Source organism: Antechinus flavipes, chromosome 2 (assembly GCF_016432865.1).
Source record: "Antechinus flavipes isolate AdamAnt ecotype Samford, QLD, Australia chromosome 2, AdamAnt_v2, whole genome shotgun sequence".
In the NCBI taxonomy this organism is placed as follows: Eukaryota; Metazoa; Chordata; class Mammalia; order Dasyuromorphia; family Dasyuridae; genus Antechinus; species Antechinus flavipes.
The window spans coordinates 589,370,967-589,382,091 of NC_067399.1; positions in this window are offsets into that span (position 1 = coordinate 589,370,967).

The window sequence follows — 11,125 nt, forward strand, 5'->3', positions numbered from 1 at the left end:
CAAGCCTCTCATAACTATACCTCTCTCTATTCTCTTAACTAAGGATCTTAACTCATACTCATAAAAAATGAGGTTATTATTTGAGAGCTTCCTCTTCTTCATCTGGTATCATTCAAGCATCTTGACAATTTTTCACTTCACTTTTTTCTATGAGGAAGCTATAACCCTTCTTGCAAAAAGCAGTCTTTCTCTATGTACTCTCGATCCCATCTCCTCCCAATTTCTCTAGTATTTTGCTTTTATCATCATCTCTCCTTTCTTTCTAATCTTTTAGCTTTTCCTATTTATTGGCTCATTCCTTGCTGCTTAACAAACATGCCCATAGCTCTCCCAAACTTAAAAAAATCCACAATTGATTCAATTGTCCTTTCTAGTTTTTATCTGATATCCTCTTTCCCTGTGTTGGCCAAACTTTTGAAGAAATTGTCTAAATTTGATGTGTCCATTTCTCCTCTCATTTCAAAATTCTGTGCAATCTGGCTTCTAACTCATCATTCAACTAAAAATTGGTCTCAGTTATCTTTTTCTGACTTCTTGGTAGCCTTTGACACTACTGATCATTATTTCTTCCTGGAAATTATCTCTTTTTAATGTTTTTATGGCACTGTTCTCTCCAGGTTCCTTTATTACCTGCCAGATTGTTCCTTAGATTTTTGCTAGATTTTCAAAGCTCATGAATCATAAGTGTCTTCCAAGACTGTCTTGAGGATTCTTTTGTCTTTCTATCCTCTCTCATTTGGTAATTATATCACCTTCCACGGATTTAGTTATTGCAGATGAATCTCAAATTTAATAACCAATCTAAAACTTTCCAGAATTCTAGTTCCTTAAATAAATGTCTTTGAGTACCTTGAACTGCAGGTCTTTTAGGCATCTCAAACTTAACATCTCAAAAATTATCTTTCCTCTGAAACCCCCTTCTTTTTTTGATTTCCCTTTTACTATTCTCCTAGTCATACAGGCTCCTAATCTTGTTGCCACTTTCAATTTTGGTATTTCTCCTATCTCACATAACTAATCTTTTACCAAATATTATCATCTTATCATTGTTTTTTTCTTATAACTTCTCTCCACTTAGCAGCCCTCCATTAAAGTGGACTTCTTAGTCATTAAAAGTCATTAAAGTGGTTTTTACTAACTCACAAGCCTATGAACATCATTGCCTACTTCTTCTGCTGCTCCAAATCAGTAAACTCCAGCAGCTATCTTATTTCCAGAATCAAATATAAAATCCTCCCTTTAAAACTCCGTCTCTTCCTACATCCATAGTCTTCTTATACTTTTCTCCTTTATATGTACCCTACAATTTAGCTATACTGGTTTACTTGCTGTCATTTCCTGTTTCTGTACATTTATGCCCATGCTCCCCAAGCATGAAATGTTTTCCCTCTCTACCTCAATTTCCTGGCTTCTTTCAGCACTCAGGTCAGATTCTATCTTCCACATGATCCTTTTTCCTGGACTAATTATTGTCTATGTGGGGTGTATGGGTGTTCAAGGAGGACTAGAATCTCTGGTGAGAATTGATGCATTCTTTCCAAGGACAGTAAAGCTGCCTTTGCCTCAAACACATTGCAGAATTAGTGAGATTTCTATCCCAAGCATGAAAAACTTCCCAGTGATGAGTGGGAGAATGAAAATAATGTGTTCCAATAGTCATGAAGAAATCTGAAGCAGGTGCTGTGGAACATTTAGACCTTGGCCAGACATTAAAGATGCCAAAGTCATCCACTGCAATCTAGCCCATCACAAGTAGTCTTGACATTTGTCTTGCCACTGAATTTGGTGACTGTTGATGACTTTGTTCAATTCTGCCTCACTTGAACCCACCCATTAATCAAGATACCACCTTGTGATGTCATTGTTACTCTTCAAAAACAAAGGACACACATCAACTTTCTTGTGTGTATATGTATGTTTATGTATGTGGATATATGTATGTATGTATGTGTGTGTGTGTGTGAGAGAGAGAGAGATAGAAACAGAAACAGAAACATAGGCCTATAATTTCTCTCAGTCTACTCTGTGAAATGGGGATAATGACAGCACCTACCTTAGAGCATTATTGTGAAGATCAAATTAAATAATATTTTTTGTTTTATTTTTATTTATTTAGTATTTCCCCTAGTTACATTCAAAACATTTTTTTAGATTTGTTTCTAAAATTTTTAAGTTCTAGATTCTCTCCATTACCACAATTAAGATATCACTTGTGAAACTATATAAAACATTTCCATAAATGTCAAGTTGTGAAAAAAAAAACACAGCTTTCCCACCCTAATGAAAATAAAAACCTTCAAGAAGAATTAAGTTAAAAAACAAGAGAGAGAGATGGAGAGAAAAAGAAATAATGCTTTAGTCTGTATTCAAATACAATCAGTTCCTTCTCTGGGTATGAATGGGATTTTTGTCTTTAAGTCCTTCAGAGTAGTCATGGATGATTGTGTTACTGAGAATAGCAAAGTCATTTATAGCTACTCATCTCAGAACATTATTATAACTTTGTATACAGTTCATTTCACCTTTACTTGAATTCACAGATGACTTTCCAGGTTTTTTATTTTCTTCTTGAGAGCATCCTGCTCATCATTTCCCATAAAATAATAATATTCCATCATACCACACCATAGTTTATTGAGCCATTCCCTAATTGATAGGCATCCCCTAAATTTGCAATAATCTTTATAACATACTCCACAAACTTTTAAGAATAATAAAAGTTTTAACTACCAATAGTTATATATCTTGAATGACCATAGTTGTTTACATATTGAAACCTTTATTAGAGTGTGATCTACTAGTGAAGAGCACAGCTTCAGAAAGAAGTCAGACTTGTATGAACTGATACAAAGTGAAGTGAAGAAAGCCAGGAGAACAAGTTACACAATACAATATTGTAAAGGAAATCAATTTAGAAAGATGCGGGAACTCTTATGAACATAATAATCTATCACAGTTATGAAGAACTCAGAATGACACATGCAATCCACTTCCAGACAGAGACCTGATGGACGCAGAATTCAGAATGATACAGAATTAATCCTCTCTCTCTTTTCTCTCTCTCTCTTTCTTTTCTCTCCCTCTCTCTTTCTTTTCTCTCTCTCTCTCTCTCTCTCTCTCTCTCTCTCTCTCTTTTCTCTCTCTCTCTCTCTCTTTCTCTCTTTCTCTCTCTCTCTCTCCCTCCCTCTCCCTCTTCTTTTCCCTCTCCCTCTGTCTCTCTCTGTCTTTGTTTCTGTTTCTGTCCCTCTGTCTCTGTCTCTTTCTGTATATGGAAATTTGTTTTGCTTGACCATATATTTGCTTGACATTCAACATATTGACATACACATTTGTTTTTCTTGCCTTCTCTTTGGAGGGGGAAAGGGAAGAGAAGGAATTTGGAATTGAAGAAAAAGAATAAAAAGTCTTTGTGCTTAATAAATTATTGAACACATAAATGAAATAAAAGGAAAATGATACCTGAATCCAGGAACCTTTTCTTTCTTTTCTTTTCTTTTCTTTTCTTTTTTTTTTTGTGTAGGGGTAACCTCAGTACTTACTATGATGCTTAGCATATAGTAAATGCTAAAAAATGTGCTAAAAATAGGATAGCAGCTCCCAGCAATCAGATATCGGGGATCTTTATCTCTTGATAATCCACTCTAATTTTTTTTTTTTTTTGGGAGAGGGGAAGGCAGGGATTATACCTTACTTATGGTCAGATAGTTCTTTAATATCTTTAGTAATCTAATCTGATTTATGACCTCCTCTTCTGAATCAATTTTGCTAACCTTATCTTCCTGGATCCAATTTCCCACATTTTACAAATTCTCTCATAAAATTCCCCATTTCCTCTCTAATTTGGTTTCTTTTCTATTATTCTGATATCTTTATTTCCATAAATTGAATGCTTAGTTATGACTTCACCAAGATATTCCAGTGAATGAAGTGATGGACCTGGAATCAGGAAAACTTGAATTCCCATATAGACTCAGATACCTATAGGTTGTGAGATCCTGGGCAAGGCATAAAGCCTTAGCTTTCCCACCTGTAAAATGCATATGTAATAGTCTTACCTTCCAGCACTATTGCGAGGATAAAATAAGATAATATTGTAATGTACTTTGTAAATATAAAAATGCCATATAAATGGTATTAATAATAGTTAATATTTATATATTGTTTAATATATAGATGAGGAAACTGAGGCAGAGAGAAGTTAAGTGATTTGCCCAGGGTCATATATCTAGTAGGTACTCAAATTTGGATTTGAATTTGGGTCTTCCTAACATTAGGCTTAGTGTTTACTATAATTATTATAATTAATAACTATTTTTATTTTCATTTATTCTGCCACAATGTTAGATGATTATTTAATCTAATTTATAGATGAAGAAATAAACTCAAGAGGAAAAGTGATCTAGGTTCATATACCTAACCCACTGCAAAATTAGGGTGAAAAACATCCTAAAATGTTATTAAATCAGATCAAATATATATATATATATATATTTTGTTTTCCAGATAAGTGTTTTTTCTGCTACACCTGAAAGAGAGGTAGTGCTGTACAATGGAAAGGGCTGTAGGGCTTGGATTCAGGAGACAGAGGTTCAACTCCCCACTCTGCCACTTGGGGCCTCTATTGAGCTCTATCACTTTCTTTTGGATGCTCCTCAATTCCACAGGGTTTTAGTGTTCTCTTTCAAATGAAGGGGCTGGATTTGACCTCTACAGCTCTTTCTGGTTTTCTAAACCCAAAGATTCAGCTACAATATCTTAATCTTTTGGAGTTTCTTTTTTAAAAGCTATTTTTAAACAAAAAAATTTGGAAATTCTACTTTTGAGAAAACACTTTAAATTTTCCCTTAGGGGAAAGCAAGTTAATTTTTTTTTAAAAAGGACCACATGGTTTCCCAGGAATGTTAGAATAGCTCTAGAAAGTCCTGGCTAATAGTCTGTTTGCTCCTTTCATTATCATCCTGGAAAAGAAGATGAAGGGAGAAGGAAATATGAAAGAGGGAATCAAATAACAACAACAACAATGTTTATTAAATACTTGCTATGTACCAGGCCCTGGGCTGATTCTATCTATATTTGTTCCCTACCCAATTTCTCATAAAATCCCCTTGCTTTTTGGCATCATGATAAAAAACAAACCACAAAACAACCAAAAAACCCCTAGTTTAGTCCACTGAATAGGTTTCAACTATTTTAAGCTAATCTCTCTTTGTAGCAGCAATTTAACCCATATGTTTCTGATTTATGTACAATTATTGCATTACTATATGGGTCTAGGTGCTATTTAAAGGTTTAAGTCCCCTAATATTTAACTTTTTCCCACTTTTCTTTTTCAAAATTAATTAACTATCAAGCACCTACTGTGATTTAGAAACAAAAGGAAGTAAAAGCTTAAATCAGACAGGGCCTACTGTCACAGAACCTTCTGAGCCTTTTTAAAGCAAAGCAATGCGTGACTTGATTCTGGAGGGAGGCAGTTGCATTGGTTGATGTAACATATTGTGGACTTCAAAGCTCAGAGCTACATTTGAGATTCATTTGTAGAGGTCTGAGAGAGTTCGGGATTTGGTGAAATGCCCCCTTCCATTTTTTAATCACTAAATGAAACAGAATAAGACTTATACATCTAATCCTGGACACCTATTTAGCTACATAAAATGAACCCTCCTTCAATCTGCCTTTGACTATGGAAAGGAAATGATTTATTCCACTGGACTCATTCACTCTAGGCAGTTGATAAGAGTAAATGATTTTGGCAAATTAGATAGTGAAAAGTTGTGGAGGAAGCAGTCTTCTGTGATCGATATTGATTCTTATAGGTACTTTGAACAGGTTCTAAACTTTTTTTCTCTTAGGATCTTTTTGACTAGAGATCCTGGTCAAGAGTGGGATAAAGATGATTTCTGAATTAATTAAGCAGTTTTATAGAACTGACAATTGGGAATTTGAGAAAGCTGATTCTAGCTCCCTTCTACCACCTGACTTGTTAAGTGATGAACATGTTACTCCATTTCCATATCTATATAATGGGAGCTAAATCCTTTGAGAGGAATTTGGGATGATCAAAAGGGACTGGATCACTTGTCCAAATCAAGGTACTTTTCAGGAAGGTATAATGAAAAGAACAGATAATTATACATCATGAAACCTGTGGATGACATTTTCCATCCAAAGTTTTTTGGGTTTATCTTGGATAACAGGAATACCGAGAAGAATCAAGTCTATCATAGTTGATCATTGTACAATCCTGCTATTGCTGAATACAATGTTTTCCTGGTTTTATTTGCTTAACTCAGTATTAGTTCTGAATCTTTATTTTCACTAATTTTCCATCTTGAACTTTGCATTTTTTGTAATTATAAATTTAAAAAAGAAAGCAACATTATTCTCAGAAAGGGTCCACAGGCTTTGCCAGACTTATTAAGAGGTCTGAGAGGCAAAAAATTTCAGAATTCCTGTTTTAATGATTTATCATACATAATAAGCCATATTAGTGGTTCTGATAACAGCTATACTCCACTTGACTTGAGGTGTACCTTTCAGATAGAGAACAGTAGACTAATATTTGTTTTATAACAAAAGAGACTTTTGCAAGAATCTTCTCAGACAGCGTATGTAAAGTACATATATACGACACCCAAAAATTATTATTTAATAATATTATTATTAGTACTAGTACTACTACTAGTAATAACAGTAATAATAACAACAACAATTATAGTCAGCAGTATAAACCATCTTGGAAAGCATGCAGTTTTTAACATGATATGAAAGAAAATAGGACCTGGCACCTTGGTTGCTTCTCTGCAGTATTTTGATTCCTTATCCTATGCTATCATTATCAAAGGCTATGGAAGAAGTGAGGAAAATTCCTTTCACAGAATGTCATCTCAAAGATACATTTCTCAAAGAAGAGATTTCAGAAGCTATTTGGTTCAGTCCCTTTGTTTTATGTATTGAGTAAACTGAGGCAGAGAAAAGAGAAAAATGACTTTCCCAATAAAGGTAGCAAGTGACAGAGTTGCAATTAAAATTCAGGTTATATGACTCCAAATTTAGCATTCTTTTCTTTATAATATATTGTTCAATATTATAATATTTATAAAATTAGTTTGTTATGAAACTAATCACCTCATTCTCCAGATTCTTTCAATAATTCAGATTCTTTAGAATTCAGATAATTCATATTATTCAATAATTGAATAATATATTTATAATTTTTGATCCTGGTTCAAAACACAACACTTAAGTAGAAAAATAGAATCTCATAATTCAGGACAAAGCAAGGCTTTTTGTTACTTATGATAATTTAAACCCATGATCATAGCTTCCAAAAGGGGTATAAGAGGATAATTGAAGAGCTAACACAAGTTGTATGTGATCAATTGCCAAATAAAGTGTGCAGACAGTGATTTCTATAGAGTTTGATGGAGGGAATAGTCATATCCAGATGGAGTGGTCAGAAAAAACAAACAAACAAACTTTGAAACAACTGTGAGGTTCTGTAGAATTAAAGCAAATTTTCCTTGTGCCCCTGTTGCTTTTGACTATCCCAGAACTATGGAAAGTTGAAGATAATGACAGAAGATTTGATTTTCTGCTTTTTCTTACTATCAAAAATCTCTTTTTTTCTGATTTATTTTTCCTTGCAAAGTATTATCTCAGCCTAGTTATAAATCTGGAGGATGGATTAGAGAATGTGAATAGTATTAAAATGCAGAGAACATAGGTTGTCAGAACTGGAAGGGACCAGAATTCATCAGAGCTATAACTCAGGTGGGGCACTTAGGTCTTTGTCTAAGGGAGCTTAATTTAAAGGGTGCCATATTAAGAGGGTGCCAACGGCACTTGACAACCTTTAGCAGCATAGAAATAACTGTGTGGAACACCTAGGGAATAAGAATAATTTGTAAAGATAGAAATATTTCAATGAGCTGGGATGATTTCTTTTCTGTCTTCCTTGTCACTCTTCCTTTCCTGCCATCCTATTCCTAGAAGCAGCCTCTTCTCCCTTCCTATTTTTTTCCTGGAGTAATATGCTGCTCTCTTTTTTCCTTTCCTCCCCTATCTCCAACTGCCTCTATCGAGGGCACTCTTTTTATCCCAGTGAAAAAAGATCTTTAGTTATAGTTCTGGTGCTCATCTCATTCAAACTATGGTTTCTTTCTTGTTATGGTTAATAGCAACATTTTAAAAGTCAGACTTAAAAGAAAATTAATGCTTGCTTCCTAAATTAATTTGTTATGAAAATAAAGTCGCCTCATTCTTCAGATTCTTTCAAATACTTGATCTTTCCTCTAGTTTTCTGATCCTTGTTCTTTATGACGCATCTGTTTTCTGGGAACTATTTCCTGGCTTAGAATCCCAATTATGCCGTCTAAAGAAAAAAGGAAGGACTTTGCCCACTCAGGGTTGCTCCCATCACCTCAGAGAAATCAATGGAATGAAAAATTGAGCCAGATTTTTTTTTTTAACACAAATGGTTTGGAGGAGTATTGGGATGGTGGTAGAGTAAATATCCTTAGGGGATCAATTCTCTTTCTTAATACAACTATCTTAAAATATTTTTAAAAAACAAAGCCAAAAGTCAAATGAGGCATTTAAACAGTTCAAGGAAACCAAAATAAAGAAACACACACACACACACACACACACACACACAGAGACATACACACACATAGGTGCATGTGACCCAATGAATGAAATCTTAGTAATTTGCCAAGTTGTTTTCCTAAAGGAGAGATTGGAGAACTGAAAGGTCGATCTTCCTAAAACTTTTTCTTTATATTCTGCTTTCCCTTCCTAAATAGACATGAGCATAGTAAATGTCCTATGTATGTATCTCTGGCTGGCCTGAGGCTCTTGTATTTTGGACATCTTCATATGCTGATCTATCGGATCTCTCCCTAAATCTTCACTCTCCTCCCCCCCCCCCCCAATTGGTTAGCCTTCTCTTTGGAGGCAAAGTTGTAGTAGTCCTGGTTTAGAGGTGAATGTCTTTTCAGAGCAAGGAAAAGTCATAGAAGGTCTGAGTGAAATAAGCCCTTGTAAATAGGTTCTCAAATTATTTGTCTTCAAGGAGTCCTGTCAGAGCTGTGCTAACTCACTCACTATTCCTAGCTTTTACTTTCTCAATGCCCTTTGTCTCAATGCCTGAGAGTCTCTCGTTAGACCATATATTAAGTTCTTTCATCAGTTTGGATTATTTCAACGTTGAAGAACAAAGACAATAGAAAAAGATACTGAAGTTTTGATAATAGTTATGACTGCACATTTTGCAATCTATCTAGATTACCATTGGCTCTTGAGGTCAGTGACAACATTTTTTTTTTTTAATATTCATCTCTTTTTTGAGGTCTAGAATAGTGCATTGAATGGAGTAGATATTTAATGTTTGTCAAATCAATTAGAATAAAAGTCTTTTGGATTCAAAGGTTTTTGAGAACTAGAAAGAATCTTAGAGATCTTCCTAGATTTTCATTTGGTTTTTCTGTATGCATGGATTATACCTTTCTCTTGGAGCCTGACCAGTCTGATCAGTGTTTGTGGACTCAGTTAACAAATCAAGCATTAAGTGGCAACAGCCATATAAATTCTGGTCCTTTGACTCTGAATCTAGGATTCTTTCTACTACAGTCCCCTTCTTAACACCTACATCACATTATTGACTCTGTGAGTTTAGAAAGAACACATAATCTTGAGTACAGAAACCTGAATTCAAGAACGATTTTAATATTCTCTTCTTTGAAACTTAGTCTCTTCATTTTCACAATAGAAGTGATGGGCTAGATGTTCTCTAAGATCCCTTAACATTGGATAATGTTATATTTAAGTACCTAATTACTGTCCTAAGTTCTAAGTACCTAAGTGGCCTGCTGGCCCACTCTACTTTTCCAAGAGAAATTCTCTTTACTCTTTGAGTCAGTTGCCTTTAAGCACTGTGACTGAGGATGTTGTGACAAATGCCATATTTTCATTGTCAAAATTGTGGAACATTAATCATCACCCTACTGAGAGAAGGAAAAAGGACAAAAAGAATCAAATATCAGAAGAACCCTAGGAGGTCAGCTAGACCAGCTGTTTCTACCTGATGCATGACTTCTCTCTGAAAGTTGGAAGAATATTGTACCCTGAGTGGGTACAAAAGATAAAACTGATATTACTGGAATCAAGCCAGGAATAGTAAAGACAGCTTTTTTTTTTTAGCCAAAGGTATATCAGTCTTATGTCTTAATATGTGATTCCAGGAAAGAAAAAAACAAAGGCCTCTAGTCTTTCTGCTTTTCTAGAGTAATAGAGTTCATATTTCTTCTCAAATTTCTGTATAAGTTAAATGGAGACAAAGTTTAAAGTTTACTTTCTGGTTTCTCTTTTCTCTTTGAAAAATTTCTCCCTTTATATCCACTGAATTTTTGTATCTTATTTCTAAATTCTTTTGTTCTTAACACATGTTATGATGTAAAGGTGATTGTGTGTATTTGGACAAATCACTTAATCTGTGGGGGCTTCTTTTTCCACACTCATCAAAAGGTATGCTTGCCTTGCTGACCTATTCGAAAATGTAAAGTACTATTCAAATATAAATATCACTATTTCTTGACTGAAATGGACAGTACTTTGAAGCACGGGGTTGACCTAACTCTATATTTAGAAAATGTCCTCTGTAGGCTAAATTCCTATATCCCAAGATCCTCAAGTTCAATATAAATGAATAGTATGATATAAGGGCAGCTAGTGGCGCCATAGTACATAGACCTCCAGGCCTGGAGTCAGGAGGATTGAGTTCAAATGTGATCTCAAATTTTAGCTGTATGTACCTGGGGAAGTCACTTAACTGTTTGCCTCAGTTTCCACATCTGTAAAATGAGCTGGGGGAGAAAATGGAAAACCATCTTAGTATCTTTGTCAAGAGTGACACAGATATTACTGAAAGGATTGAATAAAAGCAATAAAAATAAACATCAAGAAATGATGGAAAAGAGGAACAAGGTTTGAGTCAAGGAACCAGAGTTCAAATCCCAGCTCTGTTACTTAGACAAGTTTCTTTTTGATTTTAAACTCCTTAAATGCAGGTATTGTAATCCCCCACCCCTCTTGGCTGGCCCGCACATAATAGGTGTTTACTAAA